Source organism: Ischnura elegans, chromosome 5, assembly GCF_921293095.1.
Source record: "Ischnura elegans chromosome 5, ioIscEleg1.1, whole genome shotgun sequence".
Classification (NCBI taxonomy): Eukaryota; Metazoa; Arthropoda; class Insecta; order Odonata; family Coenagrionidae; genus Ischnura; species Ischnura elegans.
In genome coordinates this window covers 81862034-81877946 of record NC_060250.1, presented here as the reverse complement: position 1 = coordinate 81877946, position 15913 = coordinate 81862034, and the positions used below count along the sequence as shown (strand labels likewise).

At 42.4% G+C, this 15913-nt stretch overlaps 1 protein-coding gene across 8 annotated transcripts in view; it reads left to right on the top strand.

Annotated features, from left to right (window-relative positions):
* Positions 1 to 15913, top strand: part of LOC124159116 (protein retinal degeneration B) — a 274532-nt gene that overhangs the window by 60714 nt on the left and 197905 nt on the right. Inside the window, exon 1 of one of the 8 annotated variants that reach the window (XM_046534678.1) lies at positions 4659 to 5626. The exons of 6 other annotated variants lie outside the window; for them this stretch is intronic. The gene's annotated coding sequence lies outside the window, so the exon portion shown is untranslated. Of the gene's footprint in view, positions 1 to 4658; positions 5627 to 8861; positions 9099 to 15913 lie in introns of those variants that run through there. One more of the 8 variants, XM_046534675.1, reaches the window with a different exon arrangement.

The following is a 15913-nucleotide window of genomic DNA, read 5'->3' as shown; positions in this document are numbered from 1 at the left end:
TCCGGGTCAGTCCATCACATAATGGGGTTATGTTGACTGAAAAAAATTCTGAAGCTACGAAAGTTCTCTGCTAAATTTTCTCGCAAATTCAATGAAATTATCAGAAGGTCACTGTTTTGATGTCTCAGATTAAATATATGCAAAAGCGCTGCTGAGCTGTGCCAGCGCCACCTAACCGATGCCAAAATGGTAACACCAACTCAAGTTTTTTGTAGTAAATGGTAAAAGGTAGAAAAAAGCATGCTTGTTTGTGGGTTTTATTAATATCCTGATACTTAAAAAAGTTATTGGAAATAAAATTTCCAATGGAAATGAGCAAGGTGTGTACAAAGACCATCTTTATAGCCAGCCAATCAGACCCATTATTACCATCTTTTGGTCTCATATTTTGTCATTTCAATCTTGGCTGAAGCCGAAAATCTGTGTTGTCTATATTTTCTTTGAGCTCCTAATGAACAAGGATGCGGTGTAACACAAATCAGTTAATTTCCGGAAGGCTAAGCATTCGACGTCATGAGTTGTCCAGAGAATCCGGTAACATGGCGGACTCGCGGCCAATCGGAGCGGTTGGCTCAAAGTTTCTGTTGTATAAAAATGGTGGGTTTTCGACGTAAACATCATCAGTGATTTTGGTTCCTACGGACATCAATTATCAAGGGTTAAAATTTCGTGACGCAATTACTCTCCACCCCTCTATAATGAAGCGCCTTACAGGCACCTTATGAAACGTTAATACGTCTTAAAAGGCGCATCACATCACCTATCATCGTAGAGTGTTAGATATATTACATCGTTTCATTGGTAAGTATTTAATGCCGTATTATGCCAAGCTTACCCATTTTAATGTAGCATAATTCCTTATGATGTATCTTAGCGCCTTTTTTTAATGGATCAAAAAAACTTTCTGAAAATGTGATTCAATTGATTTGAATACCTATTTATCGTGGAAAAAGAGAGAATAAACTTTGTTAGGTTCACTAATATATTTGAAAAAGCACGACCCAGGTATCATAACGTAGTTATCAAAATGTTAGTTACCATATTTTCCGTGATATTTTCCGTAATGGAAAGATTTCACACAGTTATTTTGAATTCATCAGTTTTACCTATTTATAGTTCATCATTTCACTAGATCTCAACTTGAAATCGTTGCTGAAACTATTTGTATTTCTGGGCCACGTATAGTTTTGTACACTTCGAGGGTTTATTGATAAAAAATATGTATAAGCCAAGGTTCTGAAAATTTTATTTTGATGTTCATGGATAAAATATGAAACCAATCGACGCAGTGCACAAAATATGTTAAATTCTTCTAAAAAATCGGTTTTATGAAGTTGCCATTGAAAATAAAAATTGTAATGATCACTAATCGAGAAGTATTTCTCTATCTAGTTCTTATAATCCCGAGAAAACATTATTCGATTCATTTTCTACTTTTCCACGAGTCATTGTGAACTATCGACTCAGGACCGACTCCGCTCCAATCGGGTGTATAATGTATATTCATCAAGTGTATTTCATGAATCAACATCTTTGCCCATGAATTGTTCATTATTTAGTCATAGCACGTCCTTCAGTACGCCTTGAAAACGTCTCACGTCAGCGCTACTATCCACAGGGACATAGTGATGCAAATTATTCGGTCCACGCCCATTAATAATTTATCAAACCCACTTAGGACGCCTTTAAAGTCATTATTTTGTAAAATACAATCCTAAGATTGGTATATTGCGGCCATCCATTTCTCTTTTTCCCCAGTTCCTTGTGGTACTCCTTACTTGTGACCGTCTGATATAATGTATTAAACACAAATAATATTAATTTACACTTTTGAAAATAACTGGTCTTCTAAACAAAATATAAGTATACGATTCGCTAAGCATAAATTTTCTCTTATGTGTTTCCATTTTTAAGAAATCAAGAATTAAGAGATTTCTCAAGTTTATGTGGTGATGTGCACAAAATTTTAACAAATGATACGGTGCGGTGCAAAATGAACTCAGATATCGACGCACCCTCAAAACAAAAATACTACTATTACGATCATCTGATTTACCTTCTTATACTGTATTATCTATCTTCTAAGTACATAAAAGAATATGTCTCTTCGTGATTCCACTATGCATTTCCACCAGGATTCACGGATTGCAACCAAAGTTAGTAGGAAGATGCATCTCATGCTCCCGAATCCCGTAGTGCTAATTTCCGTTGCGTTAAACGCGTCCTTTGCGTCGCTTTTCCCATTACCATTTGGTACATCACCTCATTCAACGCCTGTGGTTAACATCCTGCCGGGTAGGCACACCTCTTGACACGCTCGAAAGGAAAACATAACTCAAAAGGATTCTACGCTTAACTCCTCTTGGTGCATACTTGGTGCCTTTTTGGTCTACGAACTTACGGACACACGTAATGATCAATGTTGTGGGGCGCTGGTCCTGTGTGCGGTGAACGGAAATCGTGTTTTCGATTGTTTGCTCTTACATATGTGTACCACCATCATACCTGATTTGTTCCTTTATCTTTAAAAATCTTGCCATGTGACCATGAATTCCAAGTTTCAAGTTTCCCACTTCTCTGTATACTATCCTTCCCGAGCAATGCCGTGTGGCCTGCTAGTTCCTACTAAAATAGCATGGGGTATGAATTACAATACATTGCAAAAAAATCAGATAAAAAAAACAGATGCAACCATATTGATTAAAAAAAAATTTAAATTGTTAAAAGAATTTAAAAAGTATAATTTCTATGCACTATTGATTTAATTTTTTAATTGCTAGTAATTGATGCAACGCCACTCTACACTCACAACTATATACATGCGATATATTTTGACACGCTTTTGACAACTGGCTGTTTGGGGTGTTTTGTACTCAACGGTACAGCCTATGAGACGCTTTCGGCGATAAGGATGTGAACGTGAAGGATGATTCAATTCATTTCTTTCGCTCATGAATCGGTCACAAAGAACGGATGACTCGTGAACCGACTCGAATGATCGACTCAGCTCTAGTTCCAGCCGGGAGCCCCACCGTATATTCGCCCCCTCCGCATCCACTAGCTCTCCCCCGCCGAACTTCCCCGCCGCTCCCTCCCCCCACCACAAGCCTCTTGCCCCCGGGGGCAGGAGCAGGGAACTCCCTCCCTGCACCCTCTTGCCCCCGCGCCTCCACTATCATCCCCCCTCCCCTTCTCCCATCTCTCTCACTCACACAACACGGAGCCGCCGTTCTCCTCTCCTCGCTTTATACCCTACCCCGTGCGCTCCTCGCTCGGACGCCTGTACGAAAGCGTGTGTACGTAGTACCGTCGTCGTCTTTTGTTTTGTGGTGGAGGTGCCGCTGGTGTGTTTTGGTGTACCTGGTTGTGTGCCACCTTCCCCCTTCCTTCCACTTAAAACCGTCCAGCTCCGCTCTGCCACCCCTCCATTGGCGTTTGCCGGGCCCATCTCGGTGATGAGGGTTGAAATGCGCACGTGAATACATATTTACGTTCACAGATCTCGTTTGTGTTTCTGTGGCCTGGCCGGGGGTTGGTTTTGTCCCGTTCCGTGTTTTCCCCGGTGATGGTTCGTGGCTGGTCCTCCGCTTTCTTTCTCCTTTAGAGGGTTTGTTTTAACTCCCCCGCTAGCTTCTTAATAACCCAGGACACGGCACCAGTTATGTATACATAAATGTAAACTGCCCTCTCTGGCTTCCGTGTGTCTCATAATTTCCTCCCAGTAGCAGCGGCAGCAGCTCCCTTCTGAAAACCTTCTTCCACTCCTCTCCACCGCGCACTGCCCGTTCCTCCTCCCCGTTCTCTCTTGCCCCCTTACTTCGCGGGCGTGGAATCGACGACAGGTGACGTTATACGTAGCTGCTAAAACCCCACTGTGTTCCCACCCCCATCCTTCCGGTCCAACCCCCTTCAGTGCACTGTGCTCTCCAGAATAGATGAGGGGAAAATATAAAACATTTGTGTGCGTTTTCTCTCATTTTCGTCCACCCCCTCTCTTTTAAATCCCTTCGTTCCGCCCGCTGCCGAATGGTGATGGCTGTTTGCTGGTACTCTCTCGTGTATATGTGTTTCGTTTAAAAAGGACTGGTTTTTGTGAAGAAAGGTCCTACTTTGTGAAGGAAGAAAAAAACTTATATATACTTAATTTCTCTAAAATTTTTATCTCCCCCTCTTGTTTATTTCCCTTCGTTCTACCCGCTGCGGAATGGAAATGGCTGTTTGTTGATCCTCTCGTGTGTGTCTCGAAACGTTTAAAAAGGACTGTTTTTTTTTGGGAAGAAAGTCATACTTTGTGAAGAGAAAAAAACTTGCATGCTTAATTTCTCTTATTTTTTATCTTCCCCTCTTCTTTGAATCCCTCCGACCTGATGCTGATCCTCTTCCGTGTGCTTCGAAACGTTTGAAAAGGACTGTTTTGGTCCCACTTTGTGAGGAAAACAAACTTTTATACCTAATTCCTCTCATTTTTATCTTCCCCTCTTTCTTTTAATACCTCTAACCCCCACGCTGCAGAATGGTGTGACCCTTCCAGTGTTTGGAATCGTTTTAAGGATTGATAGAGAAGGGAGAAGACGTTCCTCTGTGTGACTTTCCGCTTCCCTCATCTGTGGAAAATCCCTCTCCTTTTGTTTCGGCATCGCCGAGTGCGCAGGTGGCGCTTTTACGTGGGGAGGGGGGTTCGATGGTGGAAAATCCCGTGGATTCGTGTTTCTCTCTCCTGGGAAGATTTCGTTTTCCCGTGCCCCCTGCGTCAGTGGAGGCAGTAAAATAAAATACGCAAATATATATGTTTACCCACAATCGAACCGATTCTCCCTGTGGATTGTTACCTTTCGCCGAGGTTTTCACCTCCATCCTCTCCCTCTCCCTCCATTCTGCGTTGTTTATTGTGTGTTGTGCTCGGTTTTGAAGGATTCGAATGTAGTGCGATACCGATTCGTGAATTCGTGAAAACTGTGAATTCTGCAGGGGGACGTAGCTGTGTGTGTTTGTAGCTGTGTCAAAAAGGAGCACGCCCTGTGAGCATTTTAACCTTCCCTTACGGTTCCAATCGTGTTCTCCTCGCGCAGGAATCATCCCTGATAGAGCCTGTGTTCGTTTGAGGAGGATTTGATTTCGTTTTTCGTGATGGCAGATGAGACTACGGTCAGTGCTGACTTACTCTCCGGAGGCTACTAGTTTGTCGTCTGCTGACTGATAAAAAAAAGAAGCGCAAGCTGCTTAACGCTCTCGTGTGAACTGATTGTCCCTTTTCTAATCTATCCCTCGCAAAGGAAAAAGATACAACACTGAATTGTCCCAGGTGTTCTGTGTATTATTTGAAGGATCGCCGCGCGGTACCAGTTGAGGCTACGCTGGCAGCTGACATACTATCTGTGGACCGTGTCGTTTCCTGTCTCTTTAAAGAAGAAACGCCTTCCTACTGTACTCGCGCCTGTGAACTGTTAACCCCTTTTCCAAACTGTTGATCCATTTCCCCACGCGCAGGCATCAGGCTCATCATCCCTCTCAACGCCTGCTTCGTCGTCAGGATCGCACGTCTCCCGGCCGACGGTGTTGACTTATTTGCTTGCGCGCGCAGGCCTGCGTTCCCGCGTGACTTGCCGTGGTGATTTCTCGCGCTACGGTAAGTGTTTACATTCTCAGAAGGATCTCCACAATCCCTCTTTTCTGCTCGTTTCGGCTCGTCAGTTTCTCCTCAAACACAGTCCCAACCCCTACACAATTCGTGGGGGATAAATAATGATACCCAACTCGATTCGGACCCGTATCTCATATTTGCTGGGCAGGTATTCTACCAGTTACGCCAACAACCCATAGTTTCCTTGATCGAATTTTGGAAGGGGTGTACTGTGCAGTATTCGAATCTCTAGTTCACTTTTTGGCACAAGAGACGAAGTTGTGCTAGCGTAAAATGAGCTACTGACGAAGGAGCAAACCCTCTTTTGTCATAATTCAGCGATAATATTTTTAATGATGCATAACATGACTTTATTTAGTACGCAGTTGCATGAAATGCTGCAGCGATATAAATGTAGGCATTTGCTGAGAAAACGTGTTTCATTTGACCGAAACTCGAGCATGGATCACGCAATTGCCGATTGAGCAAGCTTCCAATTCAAATCTCAATAAAGTCAATGTTTTTTCGGTTATTGTGTCCTTTTATCCTACCTTTTGTGATTTTTTTCTTCCGTTGACACAAATCTGCCGTTCTTTGGGTAACATTTATTTCTCTAAACCCTACTTTCCTCTTACCTTTCTTACCATATATCATTCTCTTACTTCCATAATTCCTATTTTTTAACCAATCTTCTTTGAAAGGCTCTACTACTGTATTTGTCAATTGACGTGAAGACCCTCTTAAATTTCAACGTGTTTGTGGAGTTTTAAAATTGGTATTGGCTGTGATTTCATGTGAATTACTGCTTAGGTACGATTAAATGAATAGATGTTGTGTAGCGATTTGAAGAGTAGGTGTATTACGACCTCCAAATACGGTTAATGCCTTCGCATGCGCTGGTTTTCCATGCTATTATCCGCGTACCTAATTTCATCGGGACACCTCTCCCTCATGAAGCAAACAGCCATTTGTTGCCTGTGAATAGACAACTTTATTTCGACCTTAATATGGCGTTGAATGTTGCGGGGGTTGTCTGGTGGGGAATAACAGCAGATATCTAAAAGCATGATGATTTCTCTGCATTTTGGTGTCAAGACACGCATGGTAAGTTTAAGAACCTTAAGAATCTATAAGGCTACCATTCCTCTATGGTCCGAGTGACCTATTATTGCCTCTACTTAAGCAACCCTATCACAATCTTCGAATATGATTATAATACATTCCAATGTATAAGCAGGATTACTCATCATTCTCCTCACGTTTGTAATCCAATGTAGAGGTTTGCTGAAAGTAATCACTGATTGTCTCTTGAGTACTGAATACTCACACGGACGCGTGAGTACCCGGATGATTGGTTAAGTCCTGAAATGATCGCAATGAATACATACGTCAATACCACTCCAACAAAATTCTCGGGTTCCGTTGTGAATACCATTGAATGAGAATACCTGGATAGAATATACCGCCTAATGCTCACGATGAACGCTAGAGTCTGAAACCAAATTACTGTGGTATTCGTCTTGGTATTCATTGGAATCATTTAAGCGCACATTATTATTATCAATTAGGGTAATGACCTATTTTTTTAATTGTAATCTCCTACTCATCGTATGATTCAGTGGTAACTCGAGAAATTAATACTTCCCTCGGACTATCAGGGAAACTTTCACTTACGCAATTGATGAAATAGATGGACGGCTAATTGGGCATATTCCTTCATCCAATCGCATATATTTGTTATTTTTGCCATTGAGCTGCATCTCTTGTAATAGCCTTGCATGTTTTGTGACAAAATTTAATTACAGCTTTTTGCTTGCAATGTAAATGCATTCGTTTTGAATGCTTGTTGCGATTAAGCAACGTGTGTTCGTGTTTTATTGTTTTTCGATTATCACGACGTGCGAATTCGGCGTATTGGAATTTTCATGCTAGTGATTTGAAAACCCCTTCCCTCCCAAATATTCTTTTGATGTTGATAAATATCTTAAGTTTCCATCTGGGTGAGTATCTTCTCCGGTAGCTTACTCCGCTACCGTCTTCAGTCATAAAGTTTCTGTCTCACGCATGGATTCTCATGTCATCCGTGAAGAGGTTGGTGAAATCAGCCACTGAAACATGTCGGAGAAAATTTCTGTCATTGAATTTGAAGCTCAAGAAGTTCATGTGGGTACCATCCGCCAGGGAAGTCTCATATCGTTCATCACCCTCGAGATACCTCGCAGGATATAACATTGTTGTTCGACGCTGAGTCTCTCACTTTACTTCTCGAAACTGTCACCAATGGCGCAAGTGATGTAAGCTGTCGGTCGTCTTTTCCATATACCTGAGCACACCCAAATATACCTGATGTGGCTCGCAGGGTGGTATTGTGTCGAAAAGGACGTTGGCGTACCCAGTGAGGTGCAGGGGGAGCAGCCTCCCTGGAAACAAAAACAATTAATGGATTTAATGTTTTGAACAAATTTTCTTCGGATCCAAGAAAAATGTTATTAATATATGACATGTGACGAGAGTAAAAATATTTCTTTTCGGAGAAAATAATTGTATTAACTGAAAATGTACTATTATGATTATATTTCGTTTTCATAAAATTTTGTTTTCATTCTCTATCCGTATTGGAAGGTCCTAAACCTAAGCGACCATGGCTTACCATAGTGCCTTGTCCCCCCGATTTAGATCGTGGGTACACCCTTGGATTTGGATGTAGCAATGAGTAATTACTTTCTCCGAACAACTTCTGAAATGACGCGCCATACCCACCTCAGGCGTCTGACGCGTGACTGTGAATACGGCAAAAGCGTTGACACCGTACGCTACACAGCACATCCCTGGGCGGAGAGGTAGAGGGAAGAGAGAATTGAAGACGAGGAAAGGTTCCTTTCCCGTTGAGATCCCCTTCCCACCCCACCTCTCTGATAAACACTCCTCCCTTCCCTTCCCAGTAACTTCCCCACCCTTTCCACATCCATCCAAGAAGAGACGAGAGGAGGAAGAAGAAGCATCAGAAGTGTCTCGACGGATATCTCGACCTGAGTCTTGTCTTCTCTTCTCTCTCCTCTCCCACTTCCCAGTGTCAAGACTCCCCTCCCTCCTCCAAGAGGAGTGGTGTTCTCTTGTGAAAGAGAGCGAGAGAGAGAGAGAGGGAACAGGGAGACTCGCGGAGAAAAAGGGGTGGGAGAAATATATGTATTTATATAAACGTGTAGGTATCTCCCGTTGGACTTGCGAGACTGTCGGAGTTCGCTCGTGGCGCTTGCCTCGTTTCTTTTTCGCGTTTTGAGGCGCGCGTTGGATTGTCTCAGGCCCTTGCAGTCGCGTCCTTTCTGTTGCGTGCTGACACCGTGTTGCTTATGTTCCCTGACTTCGCTCTTGTCGGTTAACGTGCTTCATTTTTTTCGTGTGTGACGTGGATTGTCTCAAGCCTTTGTAAACGGCTCCTTTTAGTTGTGTTACGGTGCCTTGTTGTCGATTACAAGAGGTGAGTGAGTGTTAGGACGACTGAATCCCGTAAAAAATTAGTTCTTTCAGTTGCTTACCGTTTCTCTGTCGTGTATATTCCCTGACTTCATTTCACGTGTTTTATGTTTCGCTTTCATGTGAAGCGTAGGATTGTCTCAAAACTTGTTTCCTTGTTTTCCTTGTTTTGCAAGAGGTGAGTGTGTTGTAGGGGACTAAAGTCCGTAGAGAAATATGCAACTGGTTTATAATGTGTCTTTAACCTATAAAGTATTAGTACCATTATGTAAGCCGTGGTTCAGACCCCGTTATAGTGATCGCACTTTACTCGAAGAGCTTCGGTTGTTTATTTATTCTTAGGTGTGATGATTTTGCGTGTTATTTGAGTCGAATACTGATGCCGTGTTGTTTATATTCCCTAACTTTCGCTCTTGTCAGTTAACGTGTTTAATTTTTTTTTTCTTTCGTATGATACTTAGGATTGTCTTAAACCTTCACAAACGATTCCTTATAGTTGTGTTTAGGCACCTTGCTTCCGATTGCAAGAGGTGAGTGTGATTTAGGAAGACTGAAAGTCGTAAGAAGATAAGTTCTTTCAGTCGCTTACCGAGTCTGAGTTGCGCATATTTACTGACTTCATTGCGCGTGTTTTTTTTTGCTGTCGTGTGAGGAGCAAGATTGTTTCAAACCTTTCCTGTCTTGTTCTATGAGTTTCATACCGATACCGTGTTGCTCATATTCCCTGACCTCGCTGGTATCGGTTAGCGTTTATCATTTTTTCATTCGTATGCGACGTACAATACAATACTTGGTACAGTAAATACAATATTCGGTTGGGTTTTCTCAAACATTAATAAGCGGCTCCTTGTAGATTTGTACTGGTGCTTTGTTTCCTATTGTAAGAGGGGAGTGTGTTATAGGTGGCTAAAGGCCGTAAAGAAATAACTAGTTTATAATCTATAAAGTGTATCATTACACATGTCGTGCTTTAGATACCGTTGTGGTGGTCTGACTTCGCTCGACTCGCTTTGGTTGTTTATTTCATTCTTACGTGTGAGGATTGGGTGAAGTCTTAGGAAGCGCATCTTTTTAGTTGTCTACTGTTGCCGTGTTGCTGACTCTGTGAAGGGAGTGTGAGAGATTGCCACTAAGGAAGAAAAAATACATTCCGTGTAAAATTAAATCAGCCTTGGTGTCGAAAGGGAATGACTATTGTGTGTGAGGCTTGTTGATTTTCGACTTTTTTTCTCTCATGTTGAGTGTGAGTTTGCCAGAGACGAGGTGAATGGCGTAACGTGATCACGCGTATTCTTTGTCGTGACGCACTTGTGACGGAACGCGGCTCGACGACACGCGTGTTTGGTGAGGTCGTTGCTTCGCTCTACGGCAATCTTTTGTTTTCGTCGTCGCCGTTGAGTTAGTCGGTAGGCGGTGACTCGGATGCTGATGGGAAGTGTGTCTTTCGTGGTTACCTGCTTCCGGTGTTCAGAAGCAGGTCTGTGCATGATTATTTACACTCTTGTAATTACAGCTGTTTTTTCCTACAGTTGACCCTTACTACTCTCATAAGACTTCCTTTTTCCCGTCTCTGTCCTTTTAAAGGGTATATCCACATTGGACTCTGAAAATCATTTCTTGGGTGTTTATAGGAGCTGAGTTTTCCCCTCTGTGAAATATTCATGCAACGGTTCGTACATAGCACTTTACTAATTGGCTAATTAATATTTTCCAAATGCACTATACTTGACAGTTAGTGACAGCGAGTTTTTACTCATTGTGCACTACTGTGTAAACACGTGTAAATAACAATGAAGTTATGCTCTTCTCACTTACTAGGCCACGGTCGGTATATATAACTTAGCATCTTACGCGTGAATTTGTGCAAATTTAATTGTTTCGTGGAGTGCTTTGAAAAACGACCGTCGCGGATTGGCGGCTAAGAGGAGTTCATTCTCTGACAGTCGCCTTGTAAGTACGGCCTCTGTCTTTCATGTCTCAACATGGATTTGAGGCGTCAACACCTTGTTCGGTAAACAGTCTGAAATTCGCCTTGGCAGAAGATGGCGTTTGGTGTAACTGGGATATGAATCTCGGCTAAGGCAAATGATTTTTTTCTATGGGAATTCCATCCTTCGTGAACATAAAATATTTTAGTTGATTTTATTTTGGTGATACTTGTATTTAATTATACACTTAGTATCCCTTTTCTTATCAAGTGTGAAGCTCTGATTTATTGTGTTCGGTTTACATTATCCATGAGATGATGATATTGTTATCCTTATTTGAGGATAGTGGAAAGTTTGTGAGGCACAATAGATCAGAATAACGTTCAGATGAGTCGATCGCTGAAAAATGAAAAGAATAGTTCATGGCAGTTTTCAAAATCGAAAAAATACCTTCACGGAAAATTAGGGTATTTTGACGTGACTCTGCTGTTTGTATGCATTTTCGGTAGGTACCTACTGGATAAACCGTTAGGCCTATTTTGAAAATTCGATGCATACTGATATTCATGCATTTAACAGCGTTAGAAATGTATAAAATATATTTTCTAAGATCGTCCTTTTTATTTTTCTATGGCTGTTAGGTGTTTGGTTGTGTAGTCCGCGTCATGCAAAAATTTATTTACGACACTATGACCTGAGTTGCTTATATTTTTATTTTTAGGGAAAAAACTTTAATGACTAATAATTTATAAACAATTGACGGAAAAAGGTATTGGTTTGCATTTTTCGTACACCTCTGTTTCATGACCTTTATCGTCTCCCACTGATAAAACAAGTGATTGAACTTTCTGCTCCACAATGTATCTCCCTAATAGTGTTTACTGGATCAGCAGCGGACATAGTTGGAGTAAGCTTACTTTAGTTACCCTACAATCAAAAATGCTGAAATGCGTCCTGAAATGCCTCCTGAAATATCTTTTTGGGGCATTGTGTGTGTGATTGTGAGAATTCGCTGGTGGCTCAGGGAGAATAGTTGGTCAACCTATCTTAAATGTGTGACATTAATGTGCGGTTATTCTTGGAATGGGTTTTGCTCTATCATCACGTGTTAAAATGACCTTTGGCTCGGGTTCAACCGTTGATTGAGTGCGTGATGTCTCGTTTCCACTAAGTTGCTACGCCCTCTTTCTCGATTAAAGTAAAAGCGTAGATGTTGGAGGTGGAAGTATTGCCCTAGTCCCTTTGAAAGTCATCCATTCGTGCATCGGTTTGTTCCCCGTCATTTATTATCGAAGATGTCATGTTTGACCTTCGATGTCGATGGTAGCCATCGTTATCATTATTTCACTGCTCGATAGTATTCTGTTTATGCATGGTATACATATAGTCGATTTTCAACTGGTGATATATGGTGTGCCGAGCGTTTGCATTGAAAGTCGAAGGCCTTTTAAGTCTGAAGAGCTGATGATCATAATTGGAAGTAACTATTATTATCTATCCTTTGCAACATAAAATCTAATCAGAAATCTCAACCATCGTGGATACTTACCTTTATCGATATTGGATTGGTATGAGAAATGTGGATCCAAATCTGGATTCCTGAAGGCGATGGGCGAGTTGCATGTCGAAACGTTGGAAGGAGATACGGAGGACCCGACCCGGTGCATAACCCGAGGGACATTCACTGGCAGTCCCCTTGGTTTTAAAAACTGCCGTCGGAGCAGCCCATTCGTGAAACGCCTTTGCGGTCCGTATAACCTCTCTCTGGCCTCCTTCGCCTGGACGGATCCGACTCTCCTCTCACTACTTCCCGGGCGAAATTTCGGGTAGTCTCGCGGGCGAGCACCCCGTTCTCCCCTCACCGAACTCCCGCCAGTGTTGTGCGCCCCCTCCCCGGTCTCTCCCCGTCCGGACTCCCCCCTGTGTGTAGGCCACCCCTCAACTCTCCCTGGACCGCCCACGCACATTACCTCTCTGGGGCGGCTGGAACTAACCCCACCCTTCCCTCTTCTCTCCACCCCCTCCCAACTGAACGCACTCTTTGCTTCTGTGCTCTCCGGGAGGGGGGTGGAGGGAATAGGGCGGGAATAGCGGAAGGGGTGGAAAGACCTCTCTCTCTTTTCTCTGCGGTGGACGGAAGGAGGAGGTAATTAACTCGTTTCATCCCCCTTTAACTTGAGCCACTTGACTCTACGGCATGGGAAGTGGGCGATGGGTCACCTCGTTTCTCCACTTTTATATCATCTACATCTACGTTGAATCGATTATTCTTGTAAATTTAACATTAATGATTACGACCAGTTTCTTCGCTGTGCGACATTGTCAGGTGCAAATAAAGGATACAGGAAGAGTATGAACTTATATGCATTGAGTCAGTAGGGGTGAAAGGCTCCCATGTTGTAACTTTGTGTGCCTCCCATTTTGTAACTTCGTATGACTAAAGGACCACCATAATCTCCTTCCTAGCTTCCCCATCTTGGTCAGCCTTCCACCCCTACTGAGTCAATGTAAACAAGGTCCTACTCTTCCTGTATCCTGTATTTACTCCTGACGATGACGCACAGCGACAGAACTGGTCGTTATTAAAAATAATTTGTATGAAATTTACAAGGTTTTTTGATTAAAAATGAAGCAATTTCACCAATTCACACCTCAAACTATATATATACATCTACAAAATACCCCGTAGTCTTCCGTATCGTCCTTGATTCGTTGATCTCTCAATCTTCCTGGGGTTCCGCTGCTTTGTTTGGTCATAGGTTGACGACAGTTTCGTCGGAATTCCACCAGGCGTCTTCTGGTCGAAGTGCCGATATCGGCATTTTCGCTGAATTTACGTAACCTGAAAACGCCTGGTGAAATCTCGGCGAAACTGTCGTCAACTTATGACAAAAATGCGGCGAAAACCCGAAATATGGAGAGATCAACAAATTTTCCCCGCTGTAGTATGCCCTTCCTCAAGCATGATTGATGGGTTTGCCACAAGGAATTCTGTGCACGTTGTTATTATATCTAATAATAGTACACAGTCTATAATGGACTGTTTAATTGAAAACTTTGATGTGTCGGCTTGTAATGAATTTTAGAACTATTACCGTAGATTACAATATACCCTGCGAGCCACCTTTAGAGTTTGTTGTGGATGGTAAATATTTTTCCCCAACATGCACTCAGCTACATGTTGGTGTAACCAAAATTGCCAGTGCAATTACGTGGTAGGTAATCATGCATCGCGCAGCGAATTGTAATATATCGGGAAACATAACGTCCAATATATAAAAGAAATTCTTTAGAATCAGACGTTATCTTGTGGACATCTACATCAAAATCACCCAGAAATCCGATAAGTGGAAATTAATAAACCAGTGTTAGATTAAAAGTCTGATCCCCTGTTATTTTTCTGGGTAGAAAACAGTGGTTACGTTTCAAACGATAAAGGCCACCCGGATTCCATTACCGTTCTACCGCCCGCGATGTCTCTTTCTTTGTCTCGCTTCGTGTAGTGATGCTACAGTGGCAACCCTGTGATCGATTCTTTGGTGTTGTTGTTGTTGTCGTCGATGCATTCGCCCTCTCTTTCGGGTTTAATATGGCGTCCTTGAGCGCATGTGTGTCGTGTTTACCACCGGCTCGTTCCGTTTTGATGGAGAAAGTTTTTGGCAACCGCGACAGCTGTCGGGAGAATGTTTTCGTGATATTGTGTGAGCCATTTCTCCGCGAGTGCACTATTCGTGTTAGTAGCTCGTTTTAATGAGTGAGCTGAAAGATTCGTTGTTGGTGAAAGTTAATGATGCCGCTATGTGTGTAGAGTGGGAGGCGTTATGTTTTTGAGCGGACAAGTTGTCTGAAGCATAACGGAACTTATTTATAATGGTGATTGTATGGTACTTGGAGGAGGTGACTGACGGCTGAGGTTATTTGCGCCATGAGGTAAGGGTAGTTAGGAAAGGGTGGAGAGAAACCCGGCGTCATCATTAGCCTGCTATTAATGAAAGAAACCAAGGGGACCTTGGCTTAACGTCCCATCCGTCGGACGGAGTGTTGCGCTTCAAATGTTCTCCACACATCATTCAGGCAGGGATCTGAAAATTCTCTGCCACCGCCGGGATTTGAACTCGAACCCACTGTGTGGGAACCAAGCAAACTAGCTTCCACACCAACCCGATCCCCTTATTTATATTGCCGGTGAAGGGAATTGGACCATTGTGATGAAAAAGTAATGTTGTGAAAAGGAATTGAGGAATAAGCATTACAATACTTGTAGATGGAGCAGTAGTTCGGAAGTAAAGCCACAGAAGAAGACACAGTAATTTTGCTTGAGATAATAATGGAGGAATGATGAGGAGAAAGTTCGTTTTCCGCTCTATACTAGCCGTCCCTCTGCGTTGTGATATATGCCCTATTCTCATGCAATCTATATATCTAGCCAAAAATATATCGCTTTTCAGCTCATTGCATGATTAATTGACGTTTATTAACAATTTTTCGTGATATATCTGATGAATTCTCTGTCGCTGGGACTGAGTATTTTTCATATTTTAGAAACACTCGTACTGGGGATTCACCCAAATTACGTACAACATAGCTTAACTTGAATAACAAGTAAGTTCAATCATGTTTACGGAAATATGTCCAACCAGCCCGACAGCATTTTATGGAACCACCGAGGTCGTAATAACCTATGGTGTCAGTACCCACCTAAAAATTAGTATTTTCATCGGTAGTTACACCGTAATCACATGAAACATGGGTGTAGCATTCGTAGGACCTACTTTGGTATTACTGGGGCGCAAATGATCACATCATCATTTCAGTTCTGAGTTTTGTTTTTTTTAATAGAACCATTATGTGGCTTATATGTAATCGGCGAACGATGTGATGCAGGAAAGGA